This window comes from Rhinatrema bivittatum, chromosome 4 (assembly GCF_901001135.1).
Source record: "Rhinatrema bivittatum chromosome 4, aRhiBiv1.1, whole genome shotgun sequence".
In the NCBI taxonomy this organism is placed as follows: Eukaryota; Metazoa; Chordata; class Amphibia; order Gymnophiona; family Rhinatrematidae; genus Rhinatrema; species Rhinatrema bivittatum.
The window spans coordinates 43,236,627-43,255,980 of record NC_042618.1 but is presented as its reverse complement, the minus strand read 5'-3'; the positions used below and the strand labels follow the sequence as shown (position 1 = coordinate 43,255,980).

General features: G+C 45.5%; 1 long non-coding RNA gene across 1 annotated transcript; it reads right to left on the bottom strand.

Annotated features, from left to right (window-relative positions):
- Positions 1-14,902: 14,902 nt before the first annotated feature.
- LOC115089770 lies at positions 14,903-17,956 on the bottom strand. The gene is made up of 2 exons (XR_003856225.1): positions 17,405-17,956; positions 14,903-16,758 (listed from the first exon to the last, which is right to left on the bottom strand). It is a non-coding gene; the product is annotated as an uncharacterized LOC115089770 (long non-coding RNA).
- Between the last annotated feature and the right edge of the window lie 1,398 nt (positions 17,957-19,354).

Here is a 19,354-nt window from a genome sequence, read left to right as displayed (position 1 = left end):
ACATAATTGCTGCAGAACTCTGAACAATTTTCTACAGAAATTGTCGACCCTTGCTGCAGAATCTTGAAACTGGTAGTACTGGGCTTGCTCCACTAGCACACCTCCAACTTCATGGAGGGCAGCGTCTAGATGGAGACCTCTGACTCACATTGCTGGCAGAAAGCCTTACTACTGTCCAAACTTGACCCTTGCAATGCCCTCCTTTTAGGACTGCCCTTAGCATCAATTCGCCCCCTGCAGCTCCTACAGAATGCGGCTGTTCGTCTGCTCACCAACTCCAGGAAATCTGACCATATCACTCCGTCATTGATGGACCCTCCACTGGTTACCAATTCAGGCCCGAATCCAGTGTAAATGTTTAACTTTAATCCAAAAAACAGTACACGGCGAAAACACAGATTGGTTAAATGCATCTCTTCGTATATACACCCCCGCACGCAATTTAAGATCTTCAGGCAAGGCCCTTCTTTCTAGTCCCTCACCAAAGTCAGCCCACTTAAATTCAGTTAGGGAAAGGGCCTTTTCACTTGCACTCTGGAACTCTCTTCCACAAGATATTCGACAAGAAGTAAATATACAATCATTTAAGAAAATGTTGAAAACATGGTTGTTTGAGCAGGCCTACACCCAGCCAGGCTAATCCTTATTTTATTGACTCTCCCATTTATGATCTGATTAATAGCATGATAAGGAAATTTATGTTAATATTTGTTTTGTATTTAAAAAGATTGTATTTTCTTATTTTGTAATTTTTTATCTATTGGTTTTTAAATTTTTATTTATTTAGTAATTTTAAAAAGGGCAATTTTTTTTTAATTTTTAATGACATTTATAGTAAAGTGTGTTTTTATTCATCAATTTGTATTATTTTTAATTCTTTGATACAGTTAATCAATATGTTTTATAGGACAAGGATTAATGCCCAGTCCTCATTTTATTGTAAACCGCCAAGAAGTTCACACAAATGTTCGGTATATAAAAATGCTAAATAATTAAATGACCTGTTGGGGACAGAATTGCCATTCCATTAAAGGGCAAATGCAGCTATGGGGTGGGGGGGGTAGAGTTTGATTCCCCGTTACATATTGCTTAGACTAGAGAATAATTTTTTTAGGCTCAGACTCAGAACAAGGACCTCTTTGATTTATCTAAATTCAGTAATTTCTTTATTAAGGGGGTTTTTTTAATCAAATGGAATTAATTAGGTATTATGCAAATATATAGCAATTGCTTTAATAATGCACGTTTATAGTTTTTAATGTAGCGGGACCCCCAGAACGCCGACCTGTTAAATCCAAGGGGCGGCACACTTCCCAGGGCTTTCTCTTCCTTTCCGGATCACTCACTCTCTCAGACTTGTGTTTTAGCCACTGTGATGTCAGGTTCTTCTGGTGGAGAGGCTCCTGCTGCAGTGGTGGGCAACACAGCTCAGTCCAGAAATTCATGCACACTTGGGTCTGAGAGTACTCATAGTGGCAGAGGTCAAAGGCACCATATAATGAAGCACAAAGTCTAATGGTGGTGTTCAACTTAAAAAAAAATCTTTACTCTAAGATAATAGGATGATCCAAGAAATTATGGAAAGATCCTAAACAGCATATCACGCTCTGGGGGTGATGAGCCTTTGGGCCACTGCTAGGCTGACCTAGCAGGCAGCAGCAGAAACACCACAAGGCAAGGAGAGAGAGAGACCAGACAGGAGCCCAGGCTGGCAGTGTGCACAGACAGGTACAGAGTCCAGGTGGTGGTCAGGGCAGGCAGAGAATTAGCATGGTCAGTGCCCAGGCAGGGGTTGGGGGCAGGCAGAGATACGGCAGACTAGGTCAGCAACAAAAGATCAGTCCGAGGAAGGTTGACTGGGAGGTGAGGCACGGCAGGACAGGGAAACAAGGCTGGACAAAGAGACAAGGCTGGGCGGAGCATGGCGAGACAAGACTGGACAAGGCAGGGACAGAAGCAACAGAGGACCGATCACTAGCACAGGAGGACCTGTTGCTGAGGCAACCGCTGGTTGCTCAGAGCTTTCTTATATACCAGTCAGAATGTGATGACATCGGCCGGCGCCCCAGGAAGTCCCGGCTGCAAGATCTATATAAAGGGCCCAGGATGCAGGAAGTCCTAGCAAGGATGTTTGGATGCAGCACGGTGCAGGATGCTATGACTCTTTTCTAAAGTTTTGTTAACATTGTTTTGTGGGGCCGCCTTGCTCGGAGGTCCTGGGATGGGCAAGGGTCTAAGAAGACACCCTTCCCCCCCCCCCCCCCCCCCATGACTTTTTCACATCTTTTAGGAGGGAGCCGTGTTGGGTCACATGGGCGGTCACCTGGAATGCCAAACTGTTTGGGCATCGCAAACTCCCACCAGCGCAAGGCACAGAGGGGTGCTGCGCCAGAGAGAATAGTGTCAAGGCAGGAGGCACTGGGCTGGAGCCACTGCCACCAGTAGGAGGTTAAGTTGAGGGAAGGAAGTGCATGACCGAAGCTTTGCCTAGGATGCCAGATACTCCTGCTCCGGCCCTGAAGCCTAAAGGTACTGTGGCCTTGGCAGTCCACCAGATTCTTAAAGACACACAATATAAAAACAACGTGGAGGTGTCACTCACTTCCCAGCCTATAGTGAAGATGGTGAATGCAAAGCACAAGGTCAAATTCATACCAGGGTTCAACAATACTCAGCTGCCTTACCAGTAAGTAGTTGTGGAAGCCGCCTTGAAAAAAGCAGAGAAAATGAGAAACCATGCCTCAGCTCCACCAGGCACGGACCAGCAGCTGCTGGATTCTATTGCAAATAACTACTCCATTCCACCATGCTATCAGCACATATTTTCCTATCAGCTGCTACTGGTGCAGTATTCTCAAACTATTCTGGAGGAAAAAAAAGAAGAACCAAGAGAAATTCCAGATATTTCTAGATATGAAATGTCATGACATCCTCACCCTAATCTTTGAGGACAAGGAATGTAGCAAAAACCTTGTCCAAGTAACATAACACAACTTTGATATGGTTACCAGGGAATTGGGGCTGGGCATAGGAGCATGTAGGGACAGCCTGGCTCAGAGCCTCAGGGTTCCATGAAAATCTGCACAAGTGGTTAGCCAACACCAACATCCTGGGTGACTGTCTGCTCAGGGCTAAGGTCAAGGAGACAGTGAAACGTATAAAGGACCACTGTACTACACTGCGAACCTTATGTACTACCACGTAGGAGCAACAACAGCCTACTAAGTGGTTTCAGCTCCCTTTCCAGAAGGCATAAAGTAATTGTAAGCGCTACACAGTATAAGTGTTATACAATTACTTTTCAATCAAAGACAACCCAGCAACAAAGAGCAAAGCTATGTGATCACAAACCAAAAGTATAAGATTTGACATACAGCTGAAGAATCCTTTTTTACTTCCTACAGAGATCACACCCAGTGAACCAATCTCAGAGAAGGGTCTGGTTGATGGCAGATTAATACATTTTGTCCATATTTGGACCCAGACAACATCTGACTCAAGGGTCCTTTGCAGAATAAAGCAAGGGTACAAACTAAATTTCATAGAATTTCAGCCAAGGAGACTTCAAAGGAAGTGGGTCCAACAGAACTACGAGGTCTTGCTGGCAGAAACCTCTGCTTCAGCCCTTTGTCATGTCATAGATCTTCCAAAGTAGCATTCAATGGTTGATATGCATTGTGATTGGCAGTCCACGGGCCTGTCCTGCGTACCGCCACTCTTATCTCCAGCCCCAAACCCCAGATACTGGCCGCCGATGTCGAGGGACACTAATCGGTGCATGCGCAGCAGACCGCCTCCTCTGCTGAGTTTCCCACTGACTCATGACAGGCCCCTGAGCCTAGTCTGCCGTCGATACTGCTCCTGTCTCAGGTCCCCTCCTAGGGGCGCATGTGCATCAACGGCATCCCTCTTAAAGGGCCCGTGATGGGAAAACCACGGTGATGCCCGAAGATGATGTCACATACTGAGGCCTATGAGACCACTTCGGCAGGCCTTCCTCGCCTCTGCAATAGGTCATCTCCTTGGAGAAGTGCATTGCCCCTGGATTCCTGGCTCCTGACTCCTCTTCCTGATTCCTGATGTGTGCTCCCGGGTTCCCATGTCTTGTTCCTGGTTCCATTGGCAGTCTGATTTGTCTTGAGTTCTTGTCTTCCTGGTCAGTCCTGCTCCTGTGGTCACTTGTCCTCCTCTTGTTCCTTATCTTCGGATTGATCTTCTAGCCTTGATCTTGGATTGGACTTCTGGCTTTGATTTTGGATTGGACTTCTGCCTTGATCTCAGATTGGACCTTGGCACTGCTTGACCTCCGCCTGCCACTGACTACTGCCTTTGTATCGTTATTGACTGAACTCTGCCTGCCCTGAGCACTGTTTGAACCACAACTCCAAGAGAACTCTTCCCGCTTCTGACCACAGCCTGAATTTGACCCTTCTTTGTCCGCCACCTGCCCTGGCCACTGCTTGTCCTGTCTACACTGCCACTCCATGCTGGCCTGCAGTATCTTTAATGCCACAGTTCTTCTCCTCCACAGAGGTCCATGCCTAAGTCCAGCCAGCTCTGGCTCTCAAGGCCTCAACCTAAGGGAACAAAGGCTGGTATTGGTGAAGCTCCAGTTAGGCCTCTGCTTCAGCCAGCTCCACCTGCTGTCGATGGGGACCTGCAGGGCTGAGAGATCAATGAAAGTGCCATTAATTTGGCATTTTTTAAAGCCAAGCTTGATATACTGAGTGAGTTTCAGCACCTGCCTGCACATGATTTGCCTGACCAAAAGCTAGCTTATCTGGGGATGAGTTAGGATGAGAGACAATTCAGGATGAGGTGCTCATAAAGGGGCGGATTTTCAGAGCCCTGCTCGCGTAAATCCGCCCAAAACCGGGCGGATTTACGCGAGCAAGGCCCTGCGCGCCGGGAAGCCTATTTTACATAGGCCTCCCGGCGCGTGCAGAGCCCCGGGACTCGCGTAAGTCCCGGGGTTCTCCGAGGGGGGCGTGTCGGGGGCGGGCCCGGTCAGCGCGGCGTTTCGGGGGCATGTCGGCAGCGTTTTGGGGGCGGGTACGGGGCGTGGCTATGGCCCGGGGCGGTCCGGGGGCGTGGCCGCGCCCTCCGTACCCGCCCCCAGGTCGCGTCCCGGCGCGCAGGAGGCCCGCTGGCGCGCAGGGATTTACGCCTCCCTCCGGGAGGCGTAAATCCCCCAACAAAGGTAAAGGGGGGGGTGTAGACAGGGCCGGGCGGGTGGGTTAGGTAGAGGAAGGGAGGGGAAGGTGAGGGGAGGGCGTTAGAGGATTCCCTCCGAGGCCGCTCCGATTTCGGAGCGGCCTTGGAGGGAACGGGGGTAGGCTGCGCGGCTCGGCGCGCGCCGGCTATACAAAATCCATAGCCTTGCGCGCGCCGATCCAGGTTTTTAGCAGCTCCGCGCGTATCTACTAAAATCCAGCGTACTTTTGTTTGCGCCTGGAGCGCAAACAAAAGTAGGCTATTCGCGCGCCTTTTAAAATCCGCCCCAAAGTTTGTAGAATTGGTGAAGCAAGGAAATTGGCCAAAAGCTCTTTAGATACAAGAGGTCCTTACCTGGTTTCAAAAGTGCAACAACACGTTTGTCTCCAGATTTTCGGTATATGATCTGTCTTTATATAGGAATTGACTAGTTTCAGATGTCACTCCTTGTTGCTGGTCCAAAATTCTTAATGACTTTTTCCATTTCTGTCCTGAAACGACCTACAGTATGTAAAATGGTTTTTTGAAATTTAAAGTTATAAGTTTGTCGGTACTGTAGCCTTTTTTAACATAGTCCGCTTTCATGTCTTCCTTTTAGACGTCGTAAAAATACTGCCTGTCCCTCCTGACGCAGCCTCAGCGAAACACGGGTCCGTGTTGGGGGACCCCCTGAAGTATAGATATGATAACAGTGGAGTTGCCATTCATTTATAAATAAAAGGATTGATTTTGAACATTTAAAACTGGACTATGTAACATTTCTCTGCACTCATTGTGGTTAAAAATTACTAGCATCAGTAGCATGGGATATACTTAATATTTGGGTACTTGCCAGGTTCTTATGGCCTGGATTGGCCACTGTTGGAAACAGGATGCTGGGCTTGATGGACCCTTGGTCTGACCCAGTATGGCAATTTCTTATGTTTTTATATTCTTATATTCTTACACTGCCCTTAGGCCTCACCATAGCCCCTCTTCATATACACTCTCAAGTCCCTTATCAGAGGGTACTCTGACCCCGGTCGCATCGCTAGGGGTATTCACAATCTCGGAGACAGACCTTACCATCTCCTCTGCTGGCTAGATTGTGCTGAGTATCCCTGTTTAGTATCCTGATCATAAGGTCATTGATGCAATTGTTCCCCCAGAGGTGTTGCCTTGCTCTTCCCTGTGATATTTTATCTTGTGTCTGTGTAAGTTTATTCTGGTCTTTAAAACTTCTAGCCTGTTTTGCCAATGTAGCAGCCCTCTTCACATTTTCTACACTGAATAATATATACTATACTAGCAAAAATTACCCGGTGTTGCTTGGGGTGTTTGGTGCATAACTCATTTAAATGTTAAAATCATACAAAAGTGAAAAAGATAAATATTGGCTCATTTAGTACCTGATTCACGAAGGGGTAGATTTTCAAAACAGCGTGCGCGCGTCCATGCGTGCAGTTCCTGGCCCGCGCACATGGACGCGCCGATTTTATAACATGCGCCCGCCGCTCAAGGGGGATGACTTTTAGTAAACTCTGCGTGGTGATGCAATCGGGCCTCCCCCAGTTCCTTCCCAGTCCGCTCCAATTAAGGAGCGGACTGGGAAGGAACTTTCCTAACCCTACCCTTCCTACCTTTTCCCCGACCCCTAACCTAACCCTAACTATCCCCATTTTTTTTGTTTTTTACTTACTGCTCCGTCAGAGCAGAAGCAAGTTACACACGCCGGCCAGCTGCCGGCATGCGCTGCCCCGGAACAGCGGCTAATGGACGCTGCCCTAGCCGGCTTCCGTCCCTGCCCAGACCACGCCCTTCAGCTACCCCTTTTTTTCAGGGCCCGGCACTTGTGCGCGTATCGGGACTTACGAGAGTGACCGAACCTTTTAGAAAATGCGCACGGCACACGCAGGGCCCAGCCACGTGCATAAGTCCCAATTTTTACACGCGCAGCCCTTTGAAAATTTGCCTGTGTTTTTCCCATAGACACAAAATGGGAGAAAAGCCTTAATGAATCTGGTCCTTAATTAACTAATTAGCGGAAAGCATATTAAAACTTGGAGAATTTCTCCATAAGCCAGATTGTCAGATGTCTTGTCGGGCAGCAACAGTATATTTGACTTCTCCTATTGGCCAACTCTAGTGAGCGCTATATACAGCCGTCCATGGGAGAAACAGCTACTTCGCTTAGTGGAGTAAAACGTGGTTGGAAATAACGGGAAAACACAGCTGTCTGTGGGAGAAACAGCCACTTCGCTTAGTGAAGGAAAATAATATTCTGTCTTCCTCAGACCCGCACCAGCACTGTCCCCTATCTCTACACATCCTCCTTCTTCCCTCCTGATGCATCTGCCCTCTTCCTTGCTGCCCTTTTGTCGCTGCTACCTGTCTCTGACCTACAAACTTTCTTCCCAAACCATGGGGCATCTTCCTTGTTGTCCCTAGGTCCAGCGGTGTGGCTTGTCTTCCAATGCCAAAGGGCTTTGCAGACAGAGCATATTGTCTTTGAGATGTGCCCCTTCCACTGTTCAGAGGGGACCCCAGTGGCCATAGACAGACATGACTGACTGACCGACCGACACAAGCCTTTTATATATAGAGAGCAGAGGAGGTGCATGAACGCTGTTCCCATGTGTGTAATTGAGGAGTCCTGTGACATGTGTCGACACAGTTTGAAGCATGGAATATTGGAGCGATTTCTGCCATTTTCCTCTTTCTGAGTTTCTGTTAGAAGCTTGCATCTTACTAATTCTGTATTTAAAAAGAAAGGAACTATTGCATGCAAACATTTGCTAACTTAAAATATTTTGGGGATAATATCATCTTATTTTGATAGGATATTCAGTGGCATAGCCATACCATTGTGTAGGAAAATTAGGGTATTCTGTAACCTGTGGATTGCCGCCTGCATCCTATCCCCTCTTGTCTCTTCCTGTCTCTCGGGGAGGGGAGGCACGACGGAACTGACCACTTAATACCTCCTGTATCAGCAATCCGAGCAGCTCAGGAAGGAAACTGTTGGTCTCAGAATCAGATTTTTAAAGGTGAATTTAAAAGCCTGGTGCATGAATTAATTAGGAGATGCGCAAATATGTTAGGCTTGCATGCGTTGATTGGATTTTAAATGCAGCCCGGATACGCGTGTATCTCCTACAGCGTTCACATCTCAAATGTTTTCAGAAAGGAATGGCGTGGGTGTGGTCTGGGCAGGGCATGGGCGATTTGGGGCATAAACATGAGAAGTGTGCATAAATGCTTATGCAACCCGGCATGTACCAAGGTCCCCTGCCGCAGAACATTCCTTCTGCTATGAATGATGTGTATGTTCAAAAATAAAGAAAACTAGGCAGATCTGTAGGATTTTAAGGGTCAGGAATAACTGGGGGGGACTGAAGGCTATTAAACTAGGGGGGTTTGGAGGACCTATCTCTTAATTGGGTGAACTGGAGATGAACTGGTAAAACTGGAAATAGCATTGGCATGCATCCCTTTTCAAATTCCCCAATTTTCACAGTAGAATCAAAATTAGCATACCCATGTGAGTGCTCACTTAAAATTTGGTGCACATGTGCGCGCAGCCAGGTTATTTTATAACATGCGTGCATAAGTTATAAAATAGCTGTGTCTCTTTGCGCTTGCATGCTGGTTTAAAAGTTATCATACCTTTGATCAGATATTTCAGGCTTACCAGTTAGAGTAAGACAGACAACACATACCTCTACAGTCTGCAACACAACATAAGCTTGTTCTGAGTAAAACTTTGCATCATTAGTGAACTCAGGACAAACATATTAGAAACTTTGACTTGCTTAGGGTGTATTAATAAATGTAGTTAGCTAACTAGCCTGACGACTTTAGGAGGTTACCTTCAGTCTCACTCTGGAGCAATCTCTGTGGCTGGAGATTTTGGAGGCAGTCTCTGCCAAAGGGAGCATGTGTTTTTGGCCCCTGTTACTTGCAGGCTTGGATGAGCCCTGGAGAAGAAAATATAGGTTTGATATGAGCAGCCAGGTGGCAGGGCATTCTTACTTGCAGCCCTCCAGGACACAGGAGCTCTTCTGCTTCATAGCAGGGAGGGGTGATGTCTCAGGCATCATCTTCTGCTGGTGTGAATGGACTTCTTCCACCGCTTGCCTCCCTGAACCCTCTCCCCTGCTTTTAACAGGCAGGCATGCATATTTAAGAGTTCATGCATGGTCAAACAGGAGCATGAAAAAGGGGTCTCTCCTTCATTTCAGAGAGCTGGACCTCCATTCTGGCATGTGACCACTCCTAACCAGGCCATGCAATCTCATTCTTGTAACTTCTTGGCAAGCGAGCTCCCCTGTGAGCTGACCTGTTTGATAAGCTCTCCTTTTTGGATCGGCAGTTTTTGCCTCCAGGCAGATTTGGGTTCATTTGCCAGTCTTGGACAGGTCCTTGACACACACACCTGGGCTTTTCTTAAGTCAGTATTTTTGGAGAGAAGCTGATTTCCTTAAAAAAGACTTAGTTAACCAGACAGATCAGAAAACTCCATCACGTATTGCTATTCTAGCCAAAGTTCCTCATCTTTGTATTTCTTCTGAAACACATCAGTATCCATCATGTGAAGTTCAAATTGTGTTGCATACAGTGAAACATCTGGTATCTCCTACAGGTGAATATACCCATCTATTCTAAAGTTAGCCTGATAACTTTACCCAGCTAAATTTAAACTGCTCTATAACATGACCACAATTAGACAGGTTGAGATCCATATTCAGACACAGTCCAGATAGAAAAGTTAGCCAGATAAATTTGATTTTGGAGGTATGTTCATTAATAAAGCTGCACTATTGAATATAACCCGCTATCTTAAAGTTAGTCAGCTAACTATAGCTGGTTAACATTAGGACAGCTCTATGGCCTGACTGGACTTAGCTGGCTGAGTCATCTGGCTACCTCTGAAAATCAAACCTAACTCAATTACTTCCAATTATGTCCCTAACATTTATGGCTATATTCTAGCATTCTAACCTATTAGCCAGTTAGAATTTAGCTGGATATGTGCCCAAATATTCATTTAACCAGCAAACTTATGAACTAGTTGGCTAAATGCTTTTGGATATGGACCTCATAAGTTATTCAGCTCATTTTGAATATTGAACTTATCCAGATAGATTGTAAGCCCTCTGGGGATAGGGAAATACCTATAGTACCTGAATGTAATCCACTTTGAAGCGCTGAAAAAATTGCAAAAAGCGGAATATAAATCTAAATAAATAAAATAAATAAATAATAAACTTGTCTGGCTAGCTTAACTCCACCCTAGAATGCCCATGAAATGCTCTTATGTTATTCATAATCATTTTAGTCAGATAGTGATTAATCCCACTTAACTTAAGCCAGATAAGTGATTAAAATATTCAAAAGTCAACATTTAGCAGGATAATTTACGTTATCCAGTAAATGCTGCTGAATATGGATCTCTAAATCCTACATTATACATATTTCAGAATTTGTTACCTTTCTAAATTGTCATTTGTATAGTTTCAATCCTTTGCTGGTGATGTTTTTCCTTTTCCTGTTAAATACCTAATTCATCTGTCATGCTCTATAACATGTGCTTCATCTGGAGTCATATATATCATCTGGTGCACCTGGAGCGATACAGAGGCATTATGACATTTTCCGTTTTATTCACCATTCCCTTCCTAATAATTCCCAACATTCTGATTGCTTTTTGACTGCCGCAGCACACTGAACCAATGATTTCAATGTGTTATCCACTATGACGCCTAGATCTCTTTCTTGGGTGGTAGCTCCTAATATGGAACCTAACATTGTGTAACTACAGCATAGGTTATTTTTCCCTATATGCATCACCTTACACTTATCCACATTAAATTTCATCTGCCATTTCGATGCTCAATTTTCCAGTTTCAAAAGGTCTTCCTGCAATTTATTACAATCTGCTTGTGATTTAACTACTCTGAACAATTTTGTATCATCTGCAAATTTGATTACCTCACTCGTCGTATTTCTTTCCAGATCATTTATAAATATATTGAAAAGTAAGGGTCCCAATACAGATCCCTGAGGGACTCCACTGCCCACTCCCTTCCACTGAGAAAATTGTCCATTTAATCCTACTCTCTGTTTCCTGACTTTTAGCCAGTTTGCAATCCACGAAAGGACATCGCCACCTATCCCATGACTTTTTACTTTTCCTAGAAGCCTCTCATGAGGAACTTTGTCAAACGCCTTCTGAAAATCCAAATATACTACATCTACCGGTTCACCTTTATCCACATGTTTATTAACTCCTTCAAAAAAATGAAGCAGATTTGTGAGGCAAGACCTCCTTGGGTAAAGCCATGCTGACTTTGTTCCATTAAACCATGTCTTTCTATATGTTCTATTAATTTGATATTTAGAACACTTTCCACTATTTTTCCTGGCACTGAAGTCTGTAGTTTCCCGGATCACCCCTGGAGCCCTTTTTAAATATTGGGGTTACATTAGCCACCCTCCAGTCTTCAGGTACAATGGATGTTTTTAATAATAGGTTGCAAATTTTTACTATTAGGTCTGAAATTTCATTTTTTTAGTTCCTTCAGAACCCTGGGGTGTATACCATCCGGTCCAGATGATTTACTACTCTTCAGTTTGTCAATCAGGCCTACCACATCTTCTAGGTTCACCGTGATTTGGTTCAGTCCATCTGAACATTACCCATGAAAACCTTCTCCTGTATGGGTATCTCCCCAACATCCTCTTCAATAAACACTGAAGCAAAAAAAATCATTTAATCTTTCCACAATGGCCTTATCTTCTCTAATTGCCCCTTTAACCCCTCGATCATCTAATGGTCCAACTGACTCCCTCACAGACTTTCTGCTTCTGATATATTTTAAAAAGTTTTTACTGCCAGTAATCATTGCAGTTACTTTCCCCATGGGTACCGGACAAATGTTTCAGTGATTATTAGAAGTGTGCATAGGAAATGGGGGCATTTGTTGCTACATTTTCTTTTTCTTCATTGTATTTTTTAATTTTTGTTTTAGTTTCATGTTTTTTTTTTAAAGAAAAGTCACTAGCAGCCCGCCCTAGGATCCTTCCCGCACTACAAAAATTGTGATTCTAAAAATAAATAAAATAAATTCTCTGGGCTTTTTCCCTGTTCCTCTCCCCACACTCCTCAAAAAAAAAAAAAATCCCCTACCCCCAACTTGTACACAACCTTAATGTGCCTTTTTGGGGCAGGAGCAATCCCCCGAATCTCCTGCTCTGCCGGTGCTCTATTCAAAATGGCACTAGCAAGCCCCGAGACCAGTGCCATTTTGCTGTACAGAGGTGTAATCTGTACGTCACTGCAGAGCTGCTTCCGCACTACAAAACGGCACCGATCTTAGGGCCTGCCGGAGCCTTTTGGAGTAGAGCAGCGGCATCTGGGGCTCGCGTCTGTCTCATGAAGTCGCGTTTGTAGAGAAGCATTGGTTTGGGGGGGGGGGGGGGGGGGGTGGATTTTGGAAGTCTGGTTAAATAGGGAGGATTGTGGAAAAGGATTGGCAAGATTGCTTTTCACTTCACAATCACTATTTTTGTGGCAGGGGACAGGGCCCTGGACCTGGCCTTTACGTTTTTGTAAACAAAACACGAACCCACTTTCATTCATTTTTCTTTCATTTGCAAGACAAAATTAAACAGGAAGTGTTTCAAATTAAAGCACTTCCCTGGTAATTATTCACTGATTGATTTCCAATAAGATACATAATTAGCATTTGGTTTCACCAGTCAATTCTTTTTTTTCAGAACAGAATAGCAAGTGTGATTAAAAAGTTGCAGTTATTTGAAACATTTACACTTTTATTAGGCCCGATAAACGAGAGTGGCTGCTGTTAACGCTCAGTCCATCGCTGCGCCTGTCCTTTCGTACATACGGATCAGGGTCAGCCGATATCCGGTAGGAGAGTGTGGTACTGAAGTGCCGACACGCCTGCCACTCTTCCAGTCACGTGCAGTGGCGACTTTCTGTCAGTTCACCAACCTGGAGCCTTTTTTATTTAGAAAATGATCACTGGTCACACCCATCCAGTGGGAGGGTCCCTGATGTCTCAGGAAAGTGAGGCTGTCTCATGTCAGAGGAGCAGGCAAACCGGAGCACGGAGAGACGGCAATGAAACGCGCTGCCAGTGGACATCTCTGCCATCCGTGGCCTTCCACTCCTCGTAACAGCACGCCAAGCATTCTCCCGGTCCCTGTACCCTTTTCTTGCAGCTTTTAAATATGTTTAAACTAATGCACAGTGGCTTGCCTCACCTTTGGCCTTTATTTAAACTCTATGCACCCTCTCCTGAAGTAGAATTCCTTTGATATGCTCCTTAAAGCATCTGTGGCGTGGATTATGCATTCTGTCCCATTCCTTTCCTTACCAACTTGTCCTGTACCTGCTCGGAGGCATATTTTGTCTGCTTAGTTTGGGGGGTGGGAGAGGGGACAAGGGCTAGGAAGGTCATACTGATGGGGAGGTGAGGGGAAGAGGGGCCTGGTCAGCACTAGCTCGGAGGGTTTGGGGGAGCACTGCCCCATGTTCCCCCAACCTATATCCATGTCTTCTCTTAAATACTGTAATGAAGGGACAGAGTAAAAGGTGTGGGGTTCTGGGTTTTTTTTTTTTTTTTTGTGAGATCTGAAACACTGTTGGCACTTTAAAGGGATAAGCTGGCTAACACCATTTTGTTACAGTCAATGCTGGCACTCAAGCTTCCTACCTCAAGCTTCCTACCTCAGCTTCCTACCTTCCTACCTCAGCCTCCTACCTTCCTACCTCAGCCTCAAAGAATGTAAATACTCTTTGAATGTTAAAGATAGTTATAAGATATTTGTATGTATTACGTTGTTATCCTGTAAACCGGAGTGAAGGCAAAACGCTATACTTCGGTATATAAAAAACCCCAAATAAATAAATAAAATAAATATTGCTTCTTGGCCTTTTGGCTAAGAAGATCAGAGCCGTGACCATTCCCTTCTGGGCCTTTTGGCTGAGACCCTGTACCATAGGGGGATCAGGAAGAAGAGTTAATCCCCTGTTACTCAGTTCCTAGGGAGATGCCAAATCTTTTGAAGCCTTGCCAGTGCCAGTAGCTGTGCTGAGGGTGGTGACAGGAATGGATGAGCACCATTTGTTGTGTTTTTCCAGTGTTTATTAGATATAAAAAAAAACATAAAGTAGTGCATGGGGAGGGGGGGGTGTGTGTGTTTGTATTTACTGGTTAAAACCAAAACCCAGAAGCCCAAGTAGATCTATACAATTTGTTAGACTTCTGTTATACCACCAAGAATTATTTTGCAACAAGTTAGATGGCTACCTTTCACAGTAGTAAGAACATTTGAAAAAAAAACCAAACTACATTTATCAGAATTACTAAGCAGGTGCCTAGGCTTGAATCTCCTATTTGATTAGCTTTGAATAAAAAAATTAAACAAATAGCGTGAGGAAAGCCAAGACATTTGCCATTAAATATAACTTCCTGAATCTCCCCTTTAGTTTTGCTCTGCGGTGCAGCAGCACTTATGTAAAACTGAGAAAAATGCTTTGCTCTTGTATAAATGTTAGCTGTTTCCCCAACCCAGGCAATGTCTCCTCAGTTTAGTGAGAAAAAGGTTGGATACTGTACAGGGGTATCATCCCCTCCCTCCAAAAAAAGATACCTTTCATTGCCTTAATGGAAAACAAATGTGCCTTCTTGACTGCAGCTAGGATGACTTAAAAAATGAAGAAAAAAAAAAAGGGCTCTGTTGCAGTTTTAATTGCTTTATCTAAGTTTAATTAACAGAAATTGATAATAATACAGCACTTTAGCTACAGATTTTTCTATCAGCCTTTAGGACAAATGTGCCATTTTTTTCTCTCAGATATTCATCTCTACTATTCTGGCCCAATTTCGATAGGGCCCACAATGGAAGAGCCCTTTAGAAGAGCGGTATTCACTCCCAACCCTTGAGGGCCACCAACAGGTGTGGAGTTGTCAGCTTATCCCTAATGAATATGCAGTAAGGCATTATCGCAGCCAATGGAGGCAGTGTGCATGTAAATCTCTCTCATGCATCTTCACAACAAAAGATATGCTCTATGTGCTTTCTCCCATTCAGCCCCTCCCAAGTTAAAAATGTGTGGTCAGCCTATGCCACCTGCACATTTTAACTCCCAGTGCATTAGCATAGTACCTTATCAGCATGGGAGTTAAAATTTCTTTTAAACTGTGTGTTAAAACTGCACTGAAATTCAGCTCGCAGGCTCTTACCGCACAGGTTATTGCATCTGACCTATCAGAGTAGAGGACCAACCCGTGGTTACCGTGGCCCTTGAGGGCTGGGACTGAATATCACTGCTTTAGAAAATAGAGGGGGGGGGGGTGGGAAGGGGCTCTTCTCACAGGAAACAGAGAATGCAGAAATGACCTTTTAAAACAAGGGAGCCTTGGCATTGCTCCCTCACTGCCTCCCACTGTATGCAAATATCTCATGCATATTCACTGCAGATATCCTGAGAACCAGCCCTGTTTGTGGCACTGGAGGCCTGGGGCTGCCTACCCCTGTACTAGAAGAACAGACAGATTTGTTAGCCCTTGGGGGAACAGGGAAATACCTGAATGTAATCTGCTTTAACATGCAGAAAATATCAATATAACAAATAGAATACCTAAGTTTACATTAAAAAAAAAAAAGTGTAAAATAAAAACAATGCACCTTCCAGTTACCTGAAAGAATGGTAGCAGACAGCACAGCTTGTACATCAATATAAAAAAAAAAAAAAGTCTACATCTCGAGCAAAGAATTGTGGTTGCCTATTAAATCCACGTGGATATGTGGAATTAAGGGTCAACAAGCCAGCCTAAGTGCACTGGTTCCTCTGCTGGCCTGTGGAAGAGAGGATAACTCTCCAAAGCTGCTCGCAGACGCATTGCCTTAGTCCTGCTGGTTTGACCCTTAATTCTACATCTATACACAAAACATTACAAACTCTCTCAAAGCATACAAAATATATCTGTTCTTCCTAGAAGAAATACTTGGAGCATACTGATCCCAGCTCTTAAGCTAGGCCTTGGCTTAGATTCCCAGAAAGTTTCTTTAGCTCTAAGTGTGCACCTGTCAGCCTGGCTCAAGTTCTACAGCCCCAGTAAAATCTGGGCAACAGTGGACCCAGTAACGTTTTCTCTCGCTGTCCCGTTGCAGGTTCCTCTAGGGGTCCATTCCGCCCACGACTCTTCCGAAGATTTCCTTCCTCAGCTTGGTTAATAAGCAGCAAGGTTGTCCCCACCCCCTGGGGAATTGCAAAAGGCAAAGGAGCCCGCCGCAGATTTGCACGTGGGGTTAGGGACGAGGCAGCGGCGAAGGATCGGTGGCTGCCTGGCCATCCTCCAGCTTGGCCGACGATGCCCAGGCCTTGCTGATCAAGTGGTCCTAAACATTTCACAATTTCGATAGAGAACTGTTGAACTGTTAAGAACCACTGCACCAGGAAGGCTGCGTGTAGAGAGAGAGAGAGAGCGAGAGAGAGAAAGCCCTCGGCGTCCTGCATCCGAGTCCCCGGCAGACCTGCAAGAGAGAGACACACAAAAAAAAAAAAAAAGGCAGAAGAGAGGGAGGAGGTGAGTGCCAGCGATCGGACCTGATCCCCCTCCCTCCCTCCCTCTCCACTTACAGGGGAAAGCTCCTGCAGGGCTTGGCTCCGGGCGCCTTTCTGCAGCGCGCATCGGTCTTCCGTCGGGTCTCGGAAGCCCCCCCATCCCCCCTGCCCGAGATCCTGCCACTCCCTTTCCTCAAACCCAACTCCAGGCTGCCCGGGGGGGGGCGGGGCGTCCCGGATCCCGATTTATGGAAAGCGCTTTCGGCCAGAGCTCGGCCCGACCCACGTCCGTCAGGACCCGGTGTCCGTGCCGGAGCCCAGCGGACGCGACACTCAGCAGCCGTAAAAGGGGGAGGGGGAGATCGGTCTCAGCGCTCAGGATCAGGGGTGCAGCTGCTGCAGGACGGGCTCTCGGGAGAAGTAGTTGGTGGTGAAATGGAACGGAGAAGCTAGAAATAATAATAATTAAAAAAACCAAATCCGCCCCCAAACAACTTTTCCTCAGTTTGAAGCAGAAAGCATTGGATCCTCCACCCTCCCCCTATCCTAGCGAGAGCGCAGTCAGGAGCCGAGGCGCTTCCCCAGTATCGCTGCCGCCGCCGCTGTCTCGCTTACCCTTCCCGGGCCCTCGCCGCCTCTGCGCGGCTCCCAGGGCGCTCGGCCCCTTTTATGCGGCTGCCCGGCTCGGCAATCAGTCAGGAATGCGGCCCCTCGGCCGCCGCGACCAGTTTTTCCGGGGCCGCCTCTGTCATTAGCAGGGCGGTGGAGGCCCTCGTCAGCGGGCGAAGTCAAACCGGTTTCCCCGCGGCGGGGAGGGGAGAAGGAAAAACTGCTCGACAGGTTCGCGGAGGAGCTGGAAGGGGCCGGCCCGAAACTCCACCCCGGGAGCAGGCAGCGGCTCGCGGACCCAGTTTCAGCACTGGGAGGCCGCGACCGGGGAGGGTGCAGCTCAACAAAATAGGTGTTGCCAGCAAGGTCTGGCGAGAACCATGACCCCCCACCGCCTGCACAGGGCCAGGCCCCATTAATCACCGTCAGTCGAAGGCCAGGTGCTTAATTGACCTATAAATGTTCTTGTTGAAGTCATTCAACATTTTTCACCTTGCACACTAAACAAGAGCTCTCTGGCAAAAGGCAGTAAAACTTGCATATGTGCTTATCCCAGACTGCCAGTTTGGACTGAATTACTGCCACACCAGACCTGAAGGCCAGTTATATTTTAGGGATCTCCCTTCCCCAGAAAGCCCAGTTATTTATTTATTTATAGAAATTTCTATTGCGCCCATTTACCAGACGTTACAATAGGGTATATAGAATAAAACAATATCAGTAAAACAGTTAATTTAACAATCAAGAATGAAATAAAATATGTAAAACACAAACAGCTTTAACTCGTCTGATTTATAACATATATAAAAAGACAGTATTCCAAAACATTAAAAATTTTAACAGTTGCTAAGGTCTCTTAAAAGCTTCATTGAATAAAGAGTCTTCAATGCTTTCCGGAATAATATGTAATCAGAAAGTAAAGGTAACCAACTCTGAACAGTACCTGAATGTAAACCAATGTGATATCTCAGACTGAATGTTGGTATATAAAAATAAACAAATAAATCCAGAGAACAGGGGCAATACAAGAAAAGGGCCCACGATTAATCACTTTTAAACCTGTAGTTTTAGCACTGGGTGCTACAATAAATGCTGGCTAGCGGACCATCATGTGTGTCATGGATTATATTCAGCCATAAGCCTCTTCATTCAGGTCAGACCTTCCTCATGCATAACACGGTGTACCGGAGTCAGTATTTTGTTAGTCTGTTGAATTTATAACTGTGAATATCATCTTGTAAACCATTGTGATCTATACATGGAACCACGGCATATTGTTACAATGTTACAATGTATCAATAGCAAGAAACCTTAGTCTTACTATTTCTAACAGTTATAATGTAAACTGATGTGATATACTCCAATGAACGTCGGTATATAAAAACAACTAAATAAATATTACATGTCTAAATAAATAAATAAATAGTTTAAACTTTAAGCATTGCTGAACTGGAAGCCAGTGTAGTTTTACAATCTAGGAGGCCGATACAGAACAGTGATCTCGGCCGAGCGCACCGTTTAACATGCGATTGGCCCCATGTTTCCCACCGACCGTCTATTACCCCTTATACTGTAAAGGGTAATAGCACGTGGAAAACGCGCAGCCAACCCCCCTGAAACTAATAGCGCTCATCACATGCAAATGCATGTTGATGAGCCTATTAGTCGTAAGTTAAGCAACCCTGAAAAGTGTACAGGCAAGCAGAAAATTCTACTTTTCTGTACACCCTCCAACTAGCAATATTAAGTAGGAGGAACCAAAAATTTTAAAAAGAAAACTTTTTAAAAAATCTGCCCGCTGGTCGGCGGGTTAGAAAATGGACGCTCAATTTTGCCGGTGTCCGTTTTCCGAACCTGTGGCTGTCAGCGGGTTCAAAAACAGACGCCGGTAAAATTGAGCGTCGGTTGTCGGACCCGCTGACAGCCATCCCTAATGCTGAGGCGCTAGGGACGCAC